General features: G+C 42.2%; 1 protein-coding gene across 3 annotated transcripts in view; it reads right to left on the reverse strand.

Annotated features, from left to right (window-relative positions):
- The window catches only part of Smad4 (SMAD family member 4), a 69,576-nt gene extending 53,498 nt beyond the window's left edge, over positions 1–16,078 (reverse strand). For all 3 annotated transcript variants that reach the window (XM_076555474.1, XM_076555473.1, XM_076555472.1), the window contains exon 1: positions 15,933–16,078. The gene's annotated coding sequence lies outside the window, so the exon portion shown is untranslated. The remainder of the gene's footprint in view (positions 1–15,932) is intronic.
- Between the last annotated feature and the right edge of the window lie 6,496 nt (positions 16,079–22,574).

Genomic DNA, 22,574 nt, shown 5'->3' on the forward strand with positions numbered 1-22,574 from the left:
TGCAGTCCCCAAAAAATGGATTATGGATGTTTGTCTTTGTTTAGGGGGTTTGGTTATAAACTGTTATTGGTCTTAGTCAATCTCTTTCTAAGAGAAAAAAGAATAATACAGAAATGATAGGATAAAAGGGTAGATTGAATCTACTTAATAAAAACCACAACTATTAGTCTTACATAGTTTACATTGGTATGGATTTTGGTTTATTGATGCAAATTTAAGGTCAATTTTGTTATACTGTATGTGTATTTCTACTCTTGTCTAAGGAATTATATTTATGCGACTTATTTAAGATTGTAATGTATCATTAAGTTTTCTAGGTATACAAAGATATATTTCAATTAGGTAGGTAATCTTCAAAAACTTCAAAGACCCACAGAATATGGCACTTAAAATGTTTTAAGAACTAGCCGGATGGTGGCGTACGCCTTTAATCCCAGCACTCGGAAGGCAGAGGCAGGCAGATCTCTGTGAGTTCAAGGCCAGCCTGGTCTCCAAAGTGAGTTCCAGGAAAGGCGCAAAGCTACACAGAGAAACCTTGTCTTGAAAAACAAAAAACAAAAAAAGTTGTAAGGCTTTTCTGGACAGTGAGACGTGTCTGCTACTGGCGGTACCAACTGCTTCAAAGAGCGTGATGAGCATCGAAGAAGAAACTTGTTATGGAGTTTGCTTACAATACAGAAAAAGTCAGCCATTTGGGCAAGAAGCTGCTCTTGCCTGGACTGCTTGACAATATGTTGTGTAATGTGGACATGTGGACCCATAGGAAAGTGACCACTGGACTTTGCCAAAACCGGTGAGAATGTCCTTCAGGTTCCTGCTTCACAGAAGAAACTGCCAGACATTCTGCAGGGCACAGAGAAAAGTGACTGATGAACTTTGCCAAAATATGCAAAACGGTCCTCCAAATTTCCTGCTTCACTGAAAAATATGCCAAAGATTCTAGACCTGTCAGCTGAAGATGGATGCCCCAATGTTATAGAGGAACTTTGGGTGACTGTCCAGGCAGTCAGATGTCTCTGTCATTTCTAGAATTTTGAAAGTTGCTTGCAATGCACTTCCTGTTTACTCAGATAACATCCTTCTGGTGTCTTTGATGGAGTTGGAGACTAGATAGTTATAGTTTTCCTTAGTTATGATAAAAGATAAATTAGATATGAAACTTTAGACTCACAAAGATAGGACAGAGTATTTAAATGTACCACATACAGATAGATAGTGTTAATTCTTGCTTAATATCTGTTTTATGTAATTTTACTATGTTTAAAATGAAAACCTTCCTTTTTGATAAGACAGAAAGGGAGAAGCGCTGTGGAATGGTCTTTCTGTATGCTGTGAATATGTGTTGCTACCATTTGGTAAGTGGCTTCTTTATTAAAAGAAGCCACTATGGCCTATGGGAAGGCAGAATAGAGCCAGGTGGGGATTCCAGGCAGAGAGACAGGGAGAAGGCAGAGAGCCAGATGAGATGCTGAGCACTGCTGGGGGAGCAAGATGTAATGGAACACGGGTAATGCCACAAAGCCATGTGCAAAACATAGATGAATAGAAATGGGTTAATTTAAGATGTAATAGCTAGCTAGCAAGAAGCCTGAGCCACAGACCAAACAGTTTGTTATTACTATTAAGCCTTTGAGTGATTATTTTACAAGCTGCTACGTGCCAGGTGGGACCCAGTAAGTCAAACCCAATCAAACCTTTTCCTTTATAAGAGTCGAAGAAAGGGAAGAGGGATTATATAAGCAAAGGAGGGTCAAGATCATGATGGGGAAATCTACAGAGACAACTGAACAAAGTTCGTGGGAACTGATGAACTTTAGCCCAACAGCTGTGGAGCATGCATGGGACTGGACTAGGCCCTCTGCATTTGGGAGACAGTTGTGTAGCTTGGTCTGTTTGAGGGGCCCCTGACAGTGAGATCAGGATCTAACCCTGGTGCATGAGCTGGCTTTCTGGATCCCATTACCCATGGTTGGACACCTTGCTCAGCCTTGATGCAGGGGGGAGGGGCTTGGTCCTGCCTCAACTGAATGTACCAGGCTTTGCTGTCCTCCCATGGGAGGGAGGACTTACCCTTTTGGAGGGGAAGATAGGAGGTGTGCCAGGAGAGGGGAAGGTAGGGGAGGTGGGGATGAGAAGGGGATCTGTGGTTGATATGTAAAATGAATTTAAAAAAAGTTTTTAAATTAAAAAAAAAAAAATCATGATGTCTCTTCACAGCAACAGAACTGACTGAGACACCTGTGGACTGAGACTGAACTAGTCATCCTCACCATTATATACCCATTTCTAAAACAGGTTAAGTCCCACATATTGCCCAACAAGTACAATTCTGTGTTTCATATGCTTAACTCATAGTATTTCTTTGGCCTAAAACATTCACCACCATTTTAACCACTCAATAATTAAGCCCTAGGCTTCCTTTCAAATTACAGCTTAAATATTTTCATTGCCCCCAGAGTTTCCCCTACTAAGTTGTCACCTTGCCTCTCAATTCCAGAGAATTACTTCCCTAACGTTTGTGGGTTTACTGTGTTACTTGACTCCCCTCCCTCAAATTTAAGGCACATCAAATTACAGTAATTTCACTGTATTTGTCTCTCAGTTCTAAGAGTTCATTAGCAATAACACCACAAATTTAGAAGGTCAAGAAAAAAGCCAGTGTCTCACCTTAGAAATTCCCAACATCATGCATTTCCGTTTGAATAAGCATGACCCAGTACACTCTTATGTTGAATACTTGGTCCCCAACTGGTAGAACTGTTTGGTAAGGACCAGGAGGTATGATGACCTTGTTGGAGGAGGTGTGTCACTGGGGATGGGGCCATCAGGTTTCCACTCAGTGCTCTCTAACTCCCCCACAACTCCCCCCTCCCTGCCCCTGCCTTGTGGTTGTTGTCTCAACATGTAAGTTTTCAGCTACTGCTTCAGTGCTTTGCCTGCCTGCCTGCCTGCCTGCTCCTCACCATCATTGTTCTGGACTCACCCTCTGAATTGTAAGCAAGCCCCCAATTAAATGCTTTCTTTTCTAAGCTGCCTTGGTCATGGTGCTTTGGCACAGCAGTAAAAAAAATAACTAAAACACCAACATCTACCAAGCATCTCTAGACTGACTATACAATTTTTATTCTGTGCAACTGTCTTAGGACAAATTTACGCTTGCAAATAAGCTTATTTGTATTCCACAATTAGTGTAAATTTGTACCAATGTATAATTTAAGTATTTGCATCTATTTCTCCACAGTGTCAATATTGAAAGTCATTCTTTATTAAACTTAGGCTGTTTGGAACCTGACAGTATTGCAAAGGCTGTTTTAATTATAAGTTTCTTTGAATACAAAAATAACTTAAGTTTTCTTAAAAATAGCCTTCTCATATCTTAGATTTTGTTGTATTCCTTGGATCATAAAGATCTTAAATATAAGTTAGAAGTTTCTTACAAGAAAATAAAATCAGCAGGGATATATAAATGTATTACTACATTATATGGCTTTGGATTATAGAAATGTTATAGAGGTGGGCAAAAACAGACATAAATAAAGCTGTATGTTCCAATTAAAGTTCCAGCAACATAAATGGTCTCTTTAAATGGTCCCATCTATAAAATGGGCACAATATCTGTCCTGCCCACCCTATAGACAACTTGAGTAATAAAAGGCAACAATGTATATAAAAGCAAAGTAGGAGTCATAATTGAGTAAAGCAGCATATCTACACTTACAAAGCTCTAGATACAAGCTAGTAGGCATGTATCAGAAAGTACTATCTAAGACCCAAATCCCATTTCTGTAACAACCTACGGCACCTCATTGGTATCTTGAAATTAAAAATGCAACGTATACATTTTAAGAAATTCAACTATGTCCTAACTTTGGAGGAAAAGACTCACATAGTAAAATGTGTTTCGATGTATGGCATACCAATCAGAAAGTGTAAATAAAGAAGTTAAGGGCCCAGAATGTAGCTCAGCAGAATATACTTTTAGCATGGGTTAAACTCTGGAACCCAATTTTTTTTTTTTTTAGAGGAGTTAAGATGCTTGTATTTTATGTAGTCTCACAAACACGACAGTTACATATCCAGACTTTTTAAGACAAACATTATGTTGGCAATGCTGGTAACACTGATTTTTCTCAAATGACGAAGAGATAAAGCTCCAAAGAAAAAGCTTCAATTACATGACATTTAATTGCTAGACTTGGACTATACACTAATTATGTGAATTTTTAGGACATTTTCAATTCTTGTGAGATGCAAAGGTAACTCTTCACTGCCTCTTTCAGAATGCTATCTCTTAGAGCCCACCTCCAAGGACCTCTCGCAAAAATCTCTACAACATCCTTAAAGAGCACAGCTAACTTGGTAAGAGCTACTGACTCTGGCTGGATGCAGTGGTGCACACCAGTGGCCCCAGCAAAGACGGAAAACCACCTGACCACAGTTTCTCAAACTGTAAGTTATGATCCCATCTGGGGGGGCCTGTAATTAAATGTGGAAGTCACACACACAAGTAAGACGTTTCTGAACTCACAGAAAACAAGTACTAACCCCAGGTTGTTTCTGGTGGTGCTTCCCCACACTCAACCTGACTTCACTGCAGCCAGATTCCAGACTACTTGGTTACAAACTGCCTGTGGTATTCTTACTGCAGTCCCCAGCTCTTAGTAAATGGTTACATTACAGAAGACAAAATCTTAAGATTTTCCTACCAGCATTCTTCAGCATGTATCAAGTTAGTGTGACTTTGGATTATGTTATATTTTAAAAACTGTCATTTAAGTGGCTGACCTGAGTTTCATTTTCTCTTACTTGCTTAATGAATTTGGGTTTGGGATTAGGACTAAAGTTCCAACAATTCTGAAATGGCCCTAAATATACTTCTTCCACCTTGTACTGTATATGCATGTGAAGCAGTATTCTCAGCACTGATGTTCACAAAATCAAAATACTGACCAATTCTGGAAAATACTGAGGATGTTCTAAGTCTGGCAGCATCAAATATTCAGCAAAGATTTAATTCTTTTTTTTTTTTTTTTTTTTTGGTTTTTCAAGACAGGGTTTCTCTGTGTAGCTTTGCGCCTTTCGTGGATCTCACTCTCTAGACCAGGCTGGCCTGGAACTCACAAAGATCCACCTGGCTCTACCTCCCAAGGGCTGGGATTAAAGGTGTGTGCCACCACCACCGGGTACAGATTTAATTCTTTATGTCAAAAAAATTAACAAACGCATTCATCCTATCAGTATGCATTTACTTTGACCTTCAATGAATGATAAAAATTTATGTATAGCAAAGAGTTTAAATAAATTATACTTTATCAGTAAATGTTTGACTTGTATATTTTATTTTATGTGCTTATATACCCAAGTCAAATAAAAATGTCATGAATATGAAAAGTTTAAAAAGCCTGACCTGGGCAACAGAGCAAGATTTCAACTCAGAAAAAAAATTTTTTTAAAAGGCTATTTTTTTTTTTTTTTTTAGTTTTAGTTTTTTTTTTTTTTTTTGGGGGGGGGGTGTTTTTTGAGACAAATTTCTCTTAGCTATCCTGGCACTCACTCTGTAGACAAGACTGGCCTCAAACTCAGAGACTTGCCTGCCTCTGCCTCCTCAGTGCTGGATCTAGTAGTGTTTGAGGTAGTGGTGAAACATGTACCTATGTTGTATGAAGTACTGGGTTCATCCCCTAGAGCATGTGTGTGTACACAACACATCTAGAAAACCCAAGCATATTATCAAACGAGTAAGAACTAAAAAGAAGTATGAAAGTGAATGGAGAAACAAAGAAAGTTCCTATCTTGATAAAAATGCAGAAGTCAAGTTAGAACGGGCTGTGTTACATTTATAACCAACTCCCCAAATATCCACAGTTCACAGATTTATTTTGTTGAAGCTCTTCCTTCCTCACAGATTATGTGGTGGTACTACCTACTGACCAAGTATTTTAGAGACTGACAGCAGCACTATCTTTCCATGTAAGAAGCTGGAGAAGAGAAAGGACAACTCACACGTTATCTTTTAAAAGTTATTACTTATCCTTGCCTTTGATTGGCCAAAGTCACATGGCCATACCAGTGATTCCCAACAGGGAATTAGTCTCGTACGGGACGTCTAGCAATGTCTAGAGAAATGTTTGGTCTCTGGTCATAACACCCCGAACCCACCTGATATCTGATATCAGAAGACAAGCAGGGTCAGGCCTGGTTAGTATTAGTTGGGAGTAATTTTTGATGGGTACAGATGAAAGGAGAAGGTGAGACGCAGAGTACTAGTGATTGTCTAATAGTAAAGGGTAGGCCATTGCTAAACATCCTTCAAAAGAGTAAACAAAACCACCCAGTCCAAAATGACAAGTTTCTGGGCTAAGGAAGCTAGGCTATCATAAATTTCAAGGAGATGGAGTTCTAAAAGGGAAAAAGAAGCTAATTCTATCACATGCCAGGATACATCAGAGTACTTGGTAGAATAGCACTGTCTGCACACATCAAAATGGAACTGCCAGGATAAACGGGAATGGGGGAATAGGAAAAAAAGGCAGTGAAGTAAGAGTCAAATATTTTGTCTAGAGCAGGCTTATATTAGGAAAGAGGAGGAATAACAGCAGCCGATTGTAGAAAAGGGACTTCAAGAGCGGAGTATGTAATTCCACGGAAGCATCAGCACCAGGTTCGGGGAGAGGTGAGAAGGGACAAAGAGAACTGTAGCACATACATCAAGCATATCATTTTCTAGAAGCTGTGTGTTTAGTAAGTGATTATGGAAGTATGGAAGATCAAGGTTTGCTTTTTTGCAGAGGGGACGGTGCTGGCTTAGTGAAATGTAACTAGGAAGAAATTCTAAACATAAGCTTCACAAGCAAGTGAAACAATTGTTCAGGCTTAACTCCCTTTAGGAGTTACAGCCTAGATGTTACACTGATAGCTGCGATTCCTCTGAGGATAGCTAGAGGACGTCCAAAAGCATGAAGTATTAAGAATACAACAAAAAGCATTTATACAGTAACTTCTGGGTGAACTATGTGAGACGATAGGGACATGTGCTTTTGCTTACTCAAAGGCTTAGATATAAATGTTTTTCATGACACCAACTTTAAATTAAATAATCTTATTTTAAAATTAGCATGTTCTGAAGCTAGGCATGATGGATCATGCATATATGTAATCTCAGCACTTGGGAAGCTGAGGCAGAAGGACTGCCATAAATGCAAAGCCAGTCTTGGCTACAAAATAAGCTCTTGTCTCAGGGGAAAAAAATTCAACAGCTTCTGTTTAGTAAATTAAAGCTGTAGTTAAACATGGGGCACACACCTGTAATCCCAAGCCTCAGGAGTTTAAGGCAGAAGCAGTGCAAGTTCACAGCCAACCTGGGCTACACAGAGAGACCCTGATTAAATACCCTGTTTAAAAAGCACCAATCAATACTACAGGTGGCATCTACTTCATGTGTCAGCATACACTTCTTCTTTTGCAATGGTAACCTGATCTTGCAGGAAAAAATCTTATTTAGGCAGGTGAGACCATTCCCAGCCAGAGTATACAGAACCAAACCCTGGCCACACTGTCACCCAAGGGATGGAAAGAGTCCAAGCCAGTGACATAACTTCTGAAGGAAAATGGAATGAGCTTCGTCAACTGTCTGTCTGCATAGACGGTCTGCCTAGCCAGATCCCTGGCTTGATCCCCAGGAGCACATAAGCCAGGTACTGTAGCCTATGCCTAAAATCCTGACAGTGGAGAGCTGGAGACAGGTCACACACTTGAAGTCCATGAGACCCTCTCTAAAAAGCGGGGAGGGCAGTCCCTGTTCGCTGGACCTAATGCTGAGAACAGTTAACCTGGGAATTTAACAGAAAAAAACAGAAAGTCAAATCTAAAAGGCAATGTTGACAATACTGATTGAGATCCTAAATCCAGCCAAAGAAGTCCCTTCTTATCTATATTTGACTGTTACATGTTCCTGAATATACAAGAACTGAACAAAATTTACACTAGTAACCATCTCAGAAATATCAAGATAAGCCAAAACATACGAATAATATATCCCATTGGTTACCTGGTAAAAATGCAGAACTTTAAAACTGCACCTGTCAAACTGTTTTCTGATTCCCTTTGTTCATATATTTGACTATTTTCTGACACTAATTCTTAATATGAATATTTATCATATTACAAATTAAAACAAGTAAAATTTTAAGTAAATTTTAATTAGTTTTCAACAGGCCCACTAGTGTTAACCTAAATAACTTTTATAAAAGATAATCTTTTCTAGAACACAAAGTCAGTAGTAAGAGTGACACTATTTTACATCCATTCAAATTTCTTTACTGTCTAGATTAACAGAAGACAGCTGGATTCTCCTGCCTTCCTTAGTACTCAATCTGCTGTAGATTTTAAAGTGCAGGAAGAAAATGTGACACAAATATATATAATTAAAAAAACACTTTAATAAGCCTTCTCAGATAATAATGGATATTCATCTTTTATTCAATGCCAAAATGCAACAAATGGAGATTGCTTAAGGTTATTATGTGGAATCTGAACTCTGAGATTCTAGGTTTGTTGTATAAAAACCCACGGGTTGGAGCTGGGGAGGTAGCTCAGCCAGTGAACAAGCATAAGGACCTGAGTTTGAACCCCAAACTCATACCAAAGGGGAAAAAAAAATTGGGCATGGTAGCCATGCTTCTGATACCAATGTTGGGAAGTAAAAACAGACAGATCTCTGAAGCCGAGTAAGAAAACAAACTCAAGTTAACAAAAACCAAAGTGGACCACTCCTACTAATAAGCAACAGTCAAGACAATGATCTGCTTCCCCATGAGCCTACATACAACGCACAGAAGTACCTGCTCATGTGCGTGCTTGTGCGCACGCGCATACACACACACACAGAGTACACAGGAGCACCTACCTGCACACCCACACATCAATCTATCTACATCTTATTCTAGAAAGATTTTATAACATTAAGAATTGGTCATCTAGGAAAACACTGGTTCAGTGAGTTATTCAGATTCTCCAAATGCTGAACCATTTCCTTACAGAATATTTAATTATTTGCTTCTGTTGTTTTGATACATGGTCAAACCGTAATCCAGGCTGTCATAGAACTCACTACGTAACCAGTGTGGCCTCAAACCCACCATGATCTTCTTGCCTCGGTCTCCCACATGCTAGGATTACAGGCACAACAACATTAGGGTAGAAGAATACATGTGTTTTTAAAAAACACATTCATTCCTCAAAAATCACCAACAATCTCACTAGAACAAAGTATTAGGAAACTGATAAACTCATGTTGACAGGCCCAGGTTTTCTAAAACTCGAATTTCCATTTGAAAGAGTCCACTTTATTGCTGACAACTAAGTTACTTTCCTTAAAGTGGTGGGCTCTTTTCATCCACTTTCACCAAATACCTGGGGCTAAATGACGAGAGTGTAGCTACAGGCACTCTGTGAAATAAAAATAAAAATGATACATTTCAAAGGCAGCATCCAGCTCAGTCAAAAAAAGTGGTTTTCCTAGACATGAGTAGTGTACCTGAACATGTTTAAAAATAAAATGCTCCATATACACTTCCTATTTAATTGCACAAAATAAAGACTACTTAAAAGCTAAAACTTCTTCATCAAGGGCATTCCTAAGTGAAATTGCAATTTTCTTTCAAATGCTGAACATATATTTAGATGTGAAAAACACAAAGAAACTGTCTTAATTAATTCATGCCAAGGAGCCACCAGTCTACCAAGTACCATTTCTGCGCCATAGTACAGCCGGACACGGGGAAAGACCAAATAATGCCTCCGACCTACTATGAAAATTATTTTGAGCTCAAGACCTCTTTAATAAAAGGATCGTGGGGCTTCCCAGAAGTCCACAGAGCATTATTTTGGGAACTACTGCTTCAAAAGATTGGAAAGGAAGCTGAATTTTAATACCTGGCAACTGGGAAGAGGACTGCAAGGGATGCCACAGGAGTTCAAGGGAGCTCCAGCAGGTGAAGGCCTCCCTTGAAAAGTCAAAGTCAGAAGGGCTGTCAGTTCTACAAAGAACTGGTCTAACTGACAGATTACCAAAACTATAGTCAAGCAAATTACAACACCATAAATACATCTAACTAAAAAGTCTAATGACAAAGTGGGGTTTGTTTCTTTTTAATAATTATCAGCATTGTTTCAATATCTACACACATAAAATTATTCTTTCAACTGTATCTTTTTTTGGTTTTTTGTTTTGAAAAAGGATTTCACGATGCAGCCCTGGCTGGCATAAAACTCAGAGAGATCCTCCCGCCTCTGCTTCTCAAATGCTGAGATTAAAGACTATATCACCATGCCAGTCTTCAGCTGATCTTAACAGGGTCTGCAACATTAGATGCATTTAGTGTCCTAACAATTCCTGGATCAGTCAGCTCATTAAACACTAGTTCTCTAAGCCTTTCACCAAATGATTCAACTGATAAAATTACTGTCCACCACATTAACTTCTCTAGAATTAACTAGTCAGCCAGTTACCACTAATGAATAGCCTTAATTCAGTTCCAAATTTATGAAGATATTTTGAAGCCAGGTGTGGGGCACAAGTGTGTAATCCCAGTACTCAAGAAGCTGAGGATGACCTGAAATTCAAGGCTAAGTGGTAAGACCTTGTCTGAAAACATACACATGCTCACAAACACAAGCACACATATATATACACATTTAACCTGAGAAAGCCCTAACTGTATATATTCATCCATATGTATAGAAATCATACCTTACTAGGAGAGCAATTACTTATTGGTAGTCCTGTTTAATCATAAGAGCTCCATTCAAAACATGTAAATTAGAATGATAGGTTCTAAATAAAATACTCCAAAGTATTGATGATCAAAAGGTATAAACAGGCTGGGCGGTGGTGGCACACGCCTTTAATCCCAGCACTCGGAGGTAGAGGCAGGCGGATCTTTTTGAGTTCAAGGCCAGCCTGGTCTACAAAGTGAGTTCCAGGAAAGGCACAAAGCTACACAGAGAAACCCTGTCTCGAAAAACAAAACAAATCAAAAAGACAAACAAACAAACAAACAAAAAGGTATAAACAAATCAGAAATAAGAATAAGCAGTATGAATAACCAAAACCCTCACAATCAAGGGGGGATTTTTTTTCCTAATAGCTATTCCCATGCCTCCTCCATTCTATTCCCACTCTGAATTGAATGGGTGCGTGCGTGCTGGAGTTAGAGAGGGGAAAAAAAAACAGTTATATTTTTATAAATAGTTCTTCCAAAGACAAGAGATGCAGCTAACTTTGCAGACCAGCACTCTGGAGCAACCTGAGGTGGAGTAACTGAGTAGAGGGCTGGAGGAGCAGCTCAGTGGTACAGCACCAGTCTACCCAAGTGTGAGGCCCTAAATTCAACCAGCAGCAGCAAGGAAAAAACATAAGAAGAGAATGTGTGCAGTACGATCTCTCTGCAGAACTGCCAACTAGTTGGGCTAGTTGAGCAACTTTCTCACAGTGCATAAATTAAACCCCCAACTGTACAGGTTTAATCAATGCAACTTTCCTCTACAGGACCAGTGAAGTGAAAACCATACAACTTCCAAACACTTCTAACCCCTAAAAATGCCTCAATTCTAGGACTGAAGAAATGGCTACACAGTTTTAAGAGCACATACTGTCTCTTCTAAAGATGTTGGAGTTTGGTTCTCAGCACCCACTTTGGGAATGTGGCTTCCTTAGTCACCTATACAGAGGCACACACATGGGTGTAGTTAAAAATGAGGGGCTGGAGGTGTGGCTCAGAGGTTAAGAGCACTGGTTGTTCTTCCAGAGGACCCGGGTTCAATTCCCAGCACCCACACAGTTGCCTCCAGAGACTCCAGGTATGCAAGGGGTGCTGTCAGACAAGTAGGCAAAACACCCACAGACATAAAATATTTTCTAATTAATAAAAATAAATCTTTAAAAAAGAAATCGAATTTCATTGGTGTTTAGTTGCTAATTTAAAAAACAATTTCATGGTCATAAAAAAATGCAGCTTCCTAAAACTTGTTACTAAACAATACAAATAAGTTGAAAAATAAGGAAAAGGGGGGTGGAGCAAGAAGAGGTTGGGAAGAGGAGGAAGGCGGAGATTTAAAAGCAAAACAAACACGGCAATACCTTCAAAAGATCACTAAAGTAAATCTGCAATGGTTACCTTCTGCATGAATGTACTACTGCATTAAAAAGAATGTAAAGCCGAACTGAGCATGGGCTCACAGGCCTGTAATCACATTACTCGGTAGGCAGAGGCAGCAGGATCAAGTTCAAGATCAGCCACAGCTACATAGTGAGACCCTGTCCACAAAACCAACAAAAGAGAGAAAGGACTGTAAAATCAACAATGAAACAAACAGGTTAAATAAAAGGACCCTCAGGCTCAACTACTGTGGTTTTTCTAAGCTGGCTACACAGCCCAGTGCAACCCAATCAAAATTTCTGTGGGCATCACTGTTTGTAAAGCTCTCCAAGAAATTTCACTGTTCAAGTAAGATTGAAAATCACTGTCCCTAAACCTTGGAATTTAAAAAACAGTCAAGAGCACTGGGAGGGCATAGCTCAGTAGCAGGACACTTGCTCTAACCCTAGCAACAGTGGAGGCCTAGAGCAATATTTAAAAAAAAAAGGAGGGGGGGCAACAAGTTTTCCAAACTGGGGGAAAAAATCCTATTTAAGGTATGAATAATAAAATGCAGTCCTTGCATTGAAAGAGACTTAGAATCAACTTCCAATTAATTAATACAAGTAAATACAATCATTTCTAGTAACTGTCTAACCTTATAAACTTTATCAATTATGAGGTTCAATTATAATCAAGCATCTGATCACTACCATTTTAGTTTTACATAAATAAACACCACCTAGTCCTTAACCATCCTAGCCCTCATTCACTTTCATATTTAAATAAATCTTCCTGGATGCCAATCACACCATGGAACAGTGTCAAGGTGACACAGTCTGAAATATCTTGTTTCTGAGAAACTGGTATTCAGCCAAAACTTCCATTACCAAAATTACACATTCTAAAATACAAGGGAAAAAAAAATCCAACAATTCTAAATGTGACTCATTAGCATAAGCTGAGGATATTGAGATGCCCCCAGTATCATAACAAAAGTAGCTCAAATGCATGCTATCTACACTTATCTATCAGTTATCTCAATGTCTCACCTTAAGCAAGTGAATCGTCATCAACTAATGGGAAAAAAACAAAACAAACCTCTAAATAACTTGAGAAAACTATACTGAATGTGACATTCGGGTCTAACTCCTTTAACTTTCATTTAGCACAGAAAACAATGAGACCATTTAGTCAGGTTAGTTTTATACATGATTAAGGGTTCACCTGAGTCACTCTTCCTCTTGGCTTTAAGGAAATACAGTGGAGGGTGGGGGGTGTCCAACTATACAATGAAGCACTGAAAAGGCCATTAAAGATGTTTAAAGGGACATTCACTCTGGATGAATGAAAAAGGAAAGGAAAACAAAAACCTAGGCATCAGCTGGGTGGGAACAAAACAGAACTGAAATAGGTAAGATTTTTAACACCAGAAAAGAATGTTCTCACCAAAAGAGGTAAAATTTTAAACAAGCCCAAATATGCATTTTAAATTTAACCAACTCTGAAGACTCTACAGAGTTAATTGCCCTAGTAGAGGCCCCAGTCATGAGCAGCTCAATTAGAATAGTGTGTACCAGTGTTACTATTAACTCTGGCTCAATCAGAAAAAAAATGGGTTCTAATTGCGCTGGGGTGTGATTGGTCTGCATACATTAGTTTAATACTTCTTCATTCTCTCTCTCTCTCTCTCTCTCTCTCTCTCTCTCTCTCTCTCTCTCTCTCTCTGTGTGTGTGTGTGTGTGTGTGTGTGTGTGTGTGTGTGTAAGTGAAGGGGAATCCAGAGACAAAAAAATCATAAACAGAAATACTTCAACTAACATAGCTTAAATGAAACAGTGGTTTTAGGAAAAATGAGATCTGTAACCAGTATAAGCAGAACTATTTCAAGAGCAAAGCCACCAGGAAAGTTCAGGTCCATATAAAACTTATTCCAAATTACTTTCATGGACTTGCTTAGCATAAATTTTCATTAATTCTGTAAACACAATTTTGATTTTTCCCTTCAACTTAAGATTTACAATGGAAGCAGTTAATCAAAAGTATGAACTACTTTTTAAAAACGTGTGTGTGTGTGTGTGTGTGTGTGTGTGTGTGTGTGTGTGTGTGTGTAATACCTCTTTAAGGCAAACTCACTCAAAAGCCTAGAAAGCAAAGAAAAAAAAAATCACTTGTATTACTACAATGTTATGTCAATTCTCTTCAGAAAGGTTTTAATTCCAGCAATTTAAGCCTATATAATTCACATCAAGATCTGAAGCTACTTCAAGTCATGGGTATTAGTCTGCTTCTGTGCATGTTGGTAACCAACCAGTTTACTGAAGAAATCAAACTCACGAGCACGTGAGCACCTTGTCCCAATCTTGTACTCTGGCTCATAAGAGCCTGAGAAAGTCTAGTTAGGAGTCCAAGAAGAGAGGAGTACGAAGCCATAGAGACTCACAACAGTATTACGGACGAAGCACTAGGGAGAAACTGTATTTTTTAAAATATTATACCAACAATTTACACTTCGAAATAGCATGTGCTAATCCTATCAGATCTTACCAACAGAGACAAGAGTCTATAACAGTAGGGAAAAGTTAAACATCCTATGCTACGTTTCAACTGCACGTACTTTAGGTCCTAAATACAGGGTAAATTCATGAAATCTATAATAAAAATTATTCATTGCAGTGTTTAAAATCTAATTACTTTGTGGAATTTATACATTTCTGTACTATCGATTAAGATTCTACACGGCTTTCGCCTTTCAGCATAAAGTCCTGAATCTAATTCTTAAAACGTTCAAATAATCAAGCTGCTACTGCGAGGAAAAGGATGCTAAATCTGGCAAAAGTCAAAGATTGTTAAAAAATTAACCGAGATTACAAGCCTGCAGAACACGAATTCAGGGTGCTTTAAATAACTCGTTCTTTCATCTTGTTACTTTATTTCTAAGGAAGTGACAATTCCACCTTAAATTATCAAAATCTGATGGCACTAAAAAAGTAATTTTAAAATGAATTACTTGAAAAAAAAAAACTTTAAAAAATTTAAAGTTTACTCCGGCTTTCGTGGGGGCAGTGGGGCGGAGCTATCAATCAACGGGGCTTTTTAAAGCCTCCCAACTCGCAAAGGAACCTTTCAAGTTAACTAAACACGCCCATGTCTTTGAAAATCTGGCTTGAGAAATCATAACAGCAGTTTGGGGTGCTGAAGCCAACGCCCTCCACCCTCCACCAATTTCACGCTCTGTGCATGTAGCCCTAACAATAAAATAAACTACGCCTTTTATTAGGAGACACGTTTTATTAGGGGAGGGAGTTGGTGCAGTTAGGCGCTAAGAATGTTTCCCGCATGCCGCCATCACCCACAATACCCAAAAAGTAAACAAATCAAAGCTACAAACGTAAACTGAAAGGACACAACCAGGAAGAGAAAGTGGGGACAAAGAGAAAACAAACACTTGGTTGGGGGGGGAAAGGCACGAGGACGGACGGACCCGGGGCACCCGGGACACAACGCACTCCCGGCGGCCCGACGCGACGGCCCGGGCCGCGGCCAAACTCCTCCCGAACAACAAAGAGCGGCGGCGCGAACGGCGCTCGAGTCCCCGGGAACGGCGCGCCTAACTGCGAGCGGAGTTGGGGCCCCGGGACCCGCGGGCGAGCACGCGGAGCTGGGGGCGCGCGGGGGGCGACCCACCCGAGCCTCGCCGGGCCCGCGCTCGCGCCGGCCGCCGCGGGAGCCCGCCCCGGGGCGGGGAAGGGGCGCGGGCGCCGAGGCCCGGGCAGGGGGAGGACCGCGCGTTACCTGGGCTCCGCGCCGCGCCGTCGCTTGCCGGGTCCCGCCCGCGGCGTCCGGCCCAGGCGGCCCCTCTCCCCGCCGCGCCGCGCCGCGCCGCGCCGCGGACCGCGGACCGCGCGGGCCGGGCCGCTGGAGCTCCGGAGCCGCCCCGCCACGGGGGGCCTCGCTCGCGGGCGCCGGCTCCCGTCACGCGCTCCCGCCCCGGGGACGGCCGCGGAGCCGCCGAGCGCCACGCGGGAAGGGCCTCCCGAGGACGGCGGGCGGGCGCAAGCACGGGCTCCGCCAGCCGGAGCCGCTCCGTTACCGCAGCGGCGACGACGACCGGGGGCCGTGTTGTTGCTGCCAACTTGTCGGAAGGACACTGAGCATGCGCGCGCGGAGACCACATCCGGGTAATTTCAGGGTTTGGCCCTTTTCCCCCCCGCAGCGCTCCTTTCTCCCGGCTGCCCCCGCCTCCCGCCCCGATCGGGGAGGGTCCCAGTGCGCAGGCGCCCGCGGGCAGCAGCGGGCTGCGCGCTGCCCGAGTCCCGGGCAGGGCCGGCCCAGGCGGAGTGCGCTCGGCGGCGTCCGTGGCGGGGGAGGAGTGGTTGTGGCGCGGGGACTGTTTTTAAAGAGTATCCGAGCAGCGTGGGACAGCTCGGGATGAGCGAGGGGCAGGGCCGCCGGGTTGGGTTGGGTTTTCGAAGACCCGGGTGGACACAGCCGCACTAACTGCTGCAGGTGTTTGTAGCAGTTCACTTTGGAGGTCGGGATGGGGCAGGGGGACGGGTCTGGCCCCTTTCATCCCACCGGCCCGGAATCGACAAAAGGTTCAACTTGGAGGCGCTCAGGACAGTCCAGGAATCACACATTGCCGGGGCCGGGGCCGGTGTTGCCAAAGTGAGCAGTTGGAAAAGAGGCGGGATTTCGAGTTGGAGGCGACCTTCAAGACCTACTTGTCCACCTGCTGAGTAGGTTGTGCAAGCTGGGACGTACAGCCAGCCCCGTTTCAGAACTTCACACCTTACAAAACAAAGTCAAAATTCTCTCCCATGACCTAAGTGGCCGGATGTCTAAAACCTTCAGGGCAGCCCTAAAGGGACAGTTCAAAATTTGGTGTCTGTGTGCAAATTCCATCCCAACATCACACCACAAAACTCAAAGGGTGGTCATTTGGTGGCCAAAGGCCCGTCTCTTGGTTTTGAGTTTGTAATTATTTTCTTTTCTGATTTTATGGAATTCTGTGCTCAGTGATTAGAACACAGGCCTACCATATGCACCCTGGCTTTGATTCATAACACATGCATGTAATCCTAGCACTTGGGAGGCAGAGGCAGGGGGATCGGGATTGCCAGCCTGGAAGGTCTACCTAGCGAATTTCAGGCCAGGAACTAAAGAGTGAGACCCTATCTCTAAAATAATTAATTTAGACGTCCCAGAAAATATAAATTGCATGGTGTCTTTTTTTGTTTGTTTGTTTGTTTGTTTATTTCATTTTTCACCAACCTGGAAATGCTTCCATCAAGTGTCTGTCAAGACAGGCTATTAGATAGTTCTAAGTCAGTTCTTAAGTCCTGTCGGTGAAACTACACACACCCTGCGGTTCACACTGTACGCCCCTTCCTTCCAAGGTCTGTACCATCCCAGCCTAGTCTAAACCTCTTCAACAAGAAAGCCCCCGAGGCTGCCATCTGAAACCGGTCTTCTCTTACACCTGAGGTGTATGAAGGCTTTTCAGGACTGTTCAGAGAATTCATTTTCAGATCCTGCCTTGCCATGTGTACTGTTTTCTAAGGTTCCTCATCTTGACAATGCAGTTGAGGGCAGCATTTCCTTTCAAAACTGCCCTCACACCTCACAAAAGAGAAGTCAAAATTTTCTCCCACTCTGAAGGTGACCCGACATGTAAAACCCCCAGGGCAAGCCAAAGTGACTTGGGATTTGAATCCAAAGGGTTTCAAAACTTGGTGTCTGTGATGAGAAAATATATTACTTAAATGAATCGATATTAATTCCCTTGCAAATCGAATACTTGGTCGTCATCAAAATTGAAGGGTGCGACATAAATTGGACTCGATAGGTTATAAAAAAAGGAGGGAGAGATGAAGTTGGGAGAGGGATATGAGGGTGGGGGGAGTTCAGGAGCTACTGTAGGGAAGGCTGTGGGTGGATATGATCCATATACAGTGTATACATATATGAAACTCCCAAAGAATACAATTGAAAGATGGAAGGAAGATCTGCCACCTGGCAGATCATTAAAACTGATTGGTTGTAGATCAATCCGTGAGTCCTTGGGAATATGCTTCTGAATGAAGTATGTTAAGGAATATCATTGCCACCATCAAACTTTTGTGTCAGGTATCTATGGCTGTCTAATATGTTACCACAGTTTAGAAGGCTGAAGCAGTACACACTTACTTCTGCTCCTGAGTCCAGGCTCAGCTCAGCTAGGTCCTCTACAAAGCAAGGCTGCCTACACCCCAGCCTCTTGGTTCCTTGACCTTTGCCCTAACTCAACCACGCATTCTGTGGTGTTACTTATGGGAATCTTATCAAATGCTACACCTTCATAGTTTCAAACAGATGACACTGAGATCACTACCTCCTGTTTCCAAATCACTCACTCTGTGGACCACTCCAAGCTCTTAAAGATTCTTCAACGCCTGCCTCTGCCTTCTCAAACCCTTGCCTCGCTCTAGCTTCTGGCCGCCATGATAATCACTCTTGCACATACCCTCCGCCCCTTGTTTTTCCGCCCTCTCTTGTTGAGTACAGCAAAAGCAAAGTCCTGATTCAAGCTGGCTGTGTATGGACATCAGGACCCAAGCATCTGAACACAGCTGTAGAAAAACACTGTACCTATTTTCATCTTATCATTGTGAATCTCAGGTTCCTACCTACACTCTCTCTGTCTTCCAACCTATACATCTTCCTCTTCAAGGATTAACCTTGCTTTCTATTTCATTGAGGACATTGAAACAGTGTGATACAAATCACATCTACCCTTATCTCCATACCAGCACTGTCTCTACCTTGCCCCTCATTACACAATTCGATTTCCATGGGCCCGGCTTTTCCTGGGGAGAAATGACACACGTATCTACTCACTCCAAAAGGGAACCCAGGAATGGCCAAAGTAACTATTGCACACAATCCAACATGGTGAACGATATATTTGTATTGGTTACTAACTAAAGTATGAATGAGAGGTTACTTACAGGAGCAGGGATGACTCATACAGCTACTGCTTCTGGAAAAGTCCACCCCCAACACCGGTGATGACTCACAAAAGCTACAACCCCTGAACTCTGCATGGCTTGCAGGCAGCTCAACAACTCCCCAAAATTTCCTCTCTGCCGCTCAACTGGTCAGAGTCTCCTCCTCCACTACTTTCAATCACCTTCTATAGAGCTGGGAAGGGACCTTCTAGAATATTCCAATCAGGAAAATTAAAAGGGATTGTGGGGAGCACTAGGAAAGGGAATAGCAGGATGCATGTGATTTGGAGAGGGACTCTGGAGAAATGGGTCAGGGCATTAATTAAGGAGGAAGGAAGAAGAAGGTCAAGAAGAAGGTCAATGCAGAAAGAGAGGGAGGGAGGAGAGTAAAGTAGCGCTAAGGGTGTCTGAAAAAGCCACAAGGAATCATTAATTTTTATCTAAACATAAATGTACATGGAAGCTTATGTGTGTACATATATAATTTAGTGAAGTTCCCCCATTTGAGTTGACAGTGCTCCCCCCACCACCAAGAATCTTAAACTGACAAAAACTTTTTTTTTAAAAAAAGATTTATTTATTTATTATGTATACAGTGTTCTGTCTGCACATATCCCTGCAAGCCAGAAGAGGGCACCAGATCTCATTACAGATGGTTGTGAGCCACCATGTGGTTGCTGGGAATTGAACTCAGGACCTTTGGAGGAACAAGCAGTGCTCTTAACCTCTGAGCCATCTCTCCAGCCCCAAACCAACAAAAACTCTTAATGTCAGGCATGTGAAACCTTCTTTCAAGTTGTTGGTCCAAGAGACTCCCAAAACAATATAGGCTATTTCTGCTGCCCTTGGTTACCTCCCAGAGATTGAAGATAAGTCCTTATTGCAGAAGTGTGGGGGCCCACACAGGCTCCCTAGTAAGGCCTTACTCAAGATCAGAGAACCTGAGCTTGCTTTACCCAGCAGGGCTGCATAATAGGATGATTTAGCCAGGGATGTGGTTACCGGATATTTTGAAAGGTCTACACTTGGCTGTATGTCGTGCTTTGATCTTGAAAGGGGGAGGTCTTTTGCCTCTCCCCTTGGTAGTGTATAAAAAGCCCATTAGAATAAAGCTCAAGGTGAATGGGTATTGACCCAAGGCCCTCTAGAAGCTATCCTGTGTCTCTTTCTCATTGTCTCTATATCTAGATATTTCTATCTAGTACTTCCTCCTTCCTCTCCCCGCCCCCCAAGAACCCTTCGACAGGTCAGAGCTGGTCTCCTAAACAGAAGACATCACACACTTCAGGCACAAACCCAGAGGATCTGAACTGGATCTGATCTGAACGCATCTTCCCTGAGGTCTAGCTTTCATAGTACCAGAAGATTCTGTGTGAACTTCCAAGTGTAGAAAGCAACCAATAGTTCTACCCAGCTGTGACTCCTATGAACCACAACATCAACCATCATGGCACAATAACCATAAGAGTTCAAGAGTGGTATTCGTGTCTTGGATGTAAGTAATAGCTGTCTAATTGTCCCTAAAGCCTGATCAACAGGAGGGAAATCATTCCTGGTACTGGAAACCCAGCCAGTTACCCCGGGCCATGGAGATCATAGATCTTAGAGGAAAACCTCTTACCAACACTTTACCAAACCAGCATAATCCCTACCCACATTCTAAATATTTATTCTTCTACCCAAGGTAAGTGTAGCTCCCACCCCTCATCAAAACAAACAAACAAAAACCTCTTTGCAACAGACAAAGGCCATTACAGAAAACCACAACAAGTCAAAATGCAAAAAACAAGTGATCATAGAATACTAGCCCCATTTGACATATCTACAACACAACTCCTGAGCCTAAGGCCCCGGGGAACCTCGGGAAAGATGGGGCAGAAAGATTGCCAGAGCCAGAGGACCAGAAAGTCTGCTGTGAGATTACGTACCCTAGAAATGGCAGGGAAGCTTCACCAATGATACTTCAATAATATGGCTGCCTAAACAAGACCTGGACAAGCACACCACAAATAGACGTGCTCACATGGAAGGGGAACATTTCACTGGACCCCACCCCTGAAGAAAGAACTACAGGCAACTAATGAATGTTGAAAGCAAGGCAGTAGTCTTCCCCAGGGATGAGTCTCTTAATTGGTTATCCGGCACCAAGTGGTCAGCCCTGAAATCACAACATTCAAGTAACACTAAATGGACTGACCAAGTTGTTTTTATTTATTTGAGCTTATATATATAATAATGAAAAAGATGCCATGAATCAAGAGGGAACGAGAAAGGGCATGTGGGAACAGTTGGAAGGAGAAAAGAGAAGGGGGGAGTGATGTAATCATATTTTAATTTTTTTAAAAAAGCAAATAAAGAAATTTCCAAGTTTCTGCTTTCCCAGACATGTGCCCTTTATTTTACCATCTGAGTCTCATGAGCCCCCTCCTCCCTCCTAGAGGAAATGTGTAAGTTCAGAGGAAGCTGCCGTACATACTAGCTGGAGCTAGCTCTTCACTGAAGATGGCAGATCCCAGTCCCTTCTTACCTAGTCCAGGTCTTCCATCACCTTCACCCAGACCATTCCCTCATTCCTGTATTATCAGTGTTTCCTTCTCTCCTGGTCATTCCATATGCCTACAAGCAGCCACTATTTTCCTACTCCTACAAAGCCTTCTCTTTACCCCATTTGTACTATCAACTACCATTTCTCTGCTTCATTTGCAAACATAACTCCTCCCAGAGTATCCCACATAAGGATAGTATGTCCTAGTTCTCCCATTCGGCAGTGGCATACATAGAATATAATACTGTTCCTATAAAGTCCAAAAACAACTAATATAATGTGCTAAGACCAACACACACACGGGCTGGGGAGACGCCTGAGAACCCAGCACCTACATAAAAAGCCAGCCATGGTTGTATCTTCTTGCAACCCATCACTGGGAAGGGGCAGACAAAAATATCCCTAGGGCTCACTGAGCAGTCAAACCAGCCTAATTGTTGAGCCCCAGTCTCAATGAGAGACCCTTTCTCCAAAAATGAGGTGGAACGTCCCTGAGGAAAGTTACCAAGATGGACCTCTGGCCTCCAAATACATGTTCACAAATGTGCACGCTCAGCTATATCCACACACATCTGCAAACACAAAACACACACACACAAGACTGCACCCATGAAGTAAGTCATAGATGTGCCTTATTTTTGTTTGTCAGCTGAAGTAGCAGGTCTCCCACCCTCCCTTCAGCTCATCCCATCATGCTTTGCTCCTTACTACTGCATTAAAATGACTTTTTGGCAAGGTTAATAATGAGCTTCATTTGGCCCAAATCCAACGATGAAGTCCCCTCTTGACATACCGTTCTTAGGACAGCTGACGCAGCTAATCACTGTGTTGGGAGACCTGTGTGGGGTTGTTTTTGTTTTTCCAGCCTATTGGTCTCCCTGGTGCCTCTTTTCCTGTCATTTT

This window comes from Peromyscus maniculatus, chromosome 19 (assembly GCF_049852395.1).
Source record: "Peromyscus maniculatus bairdii isolate BWxNUB_F1_BW_parent chromosome 19, HU_Pman_BW_mat_3.1, whole genome shotgun sequence".
In the NCBI taxonomy this organism is placed as follows: Eukaryota; Metazoa; Chordata; class Mammalia; order Rodentia; family Cricetidae; genus Peromyscus; species Peromyscus maniculatus.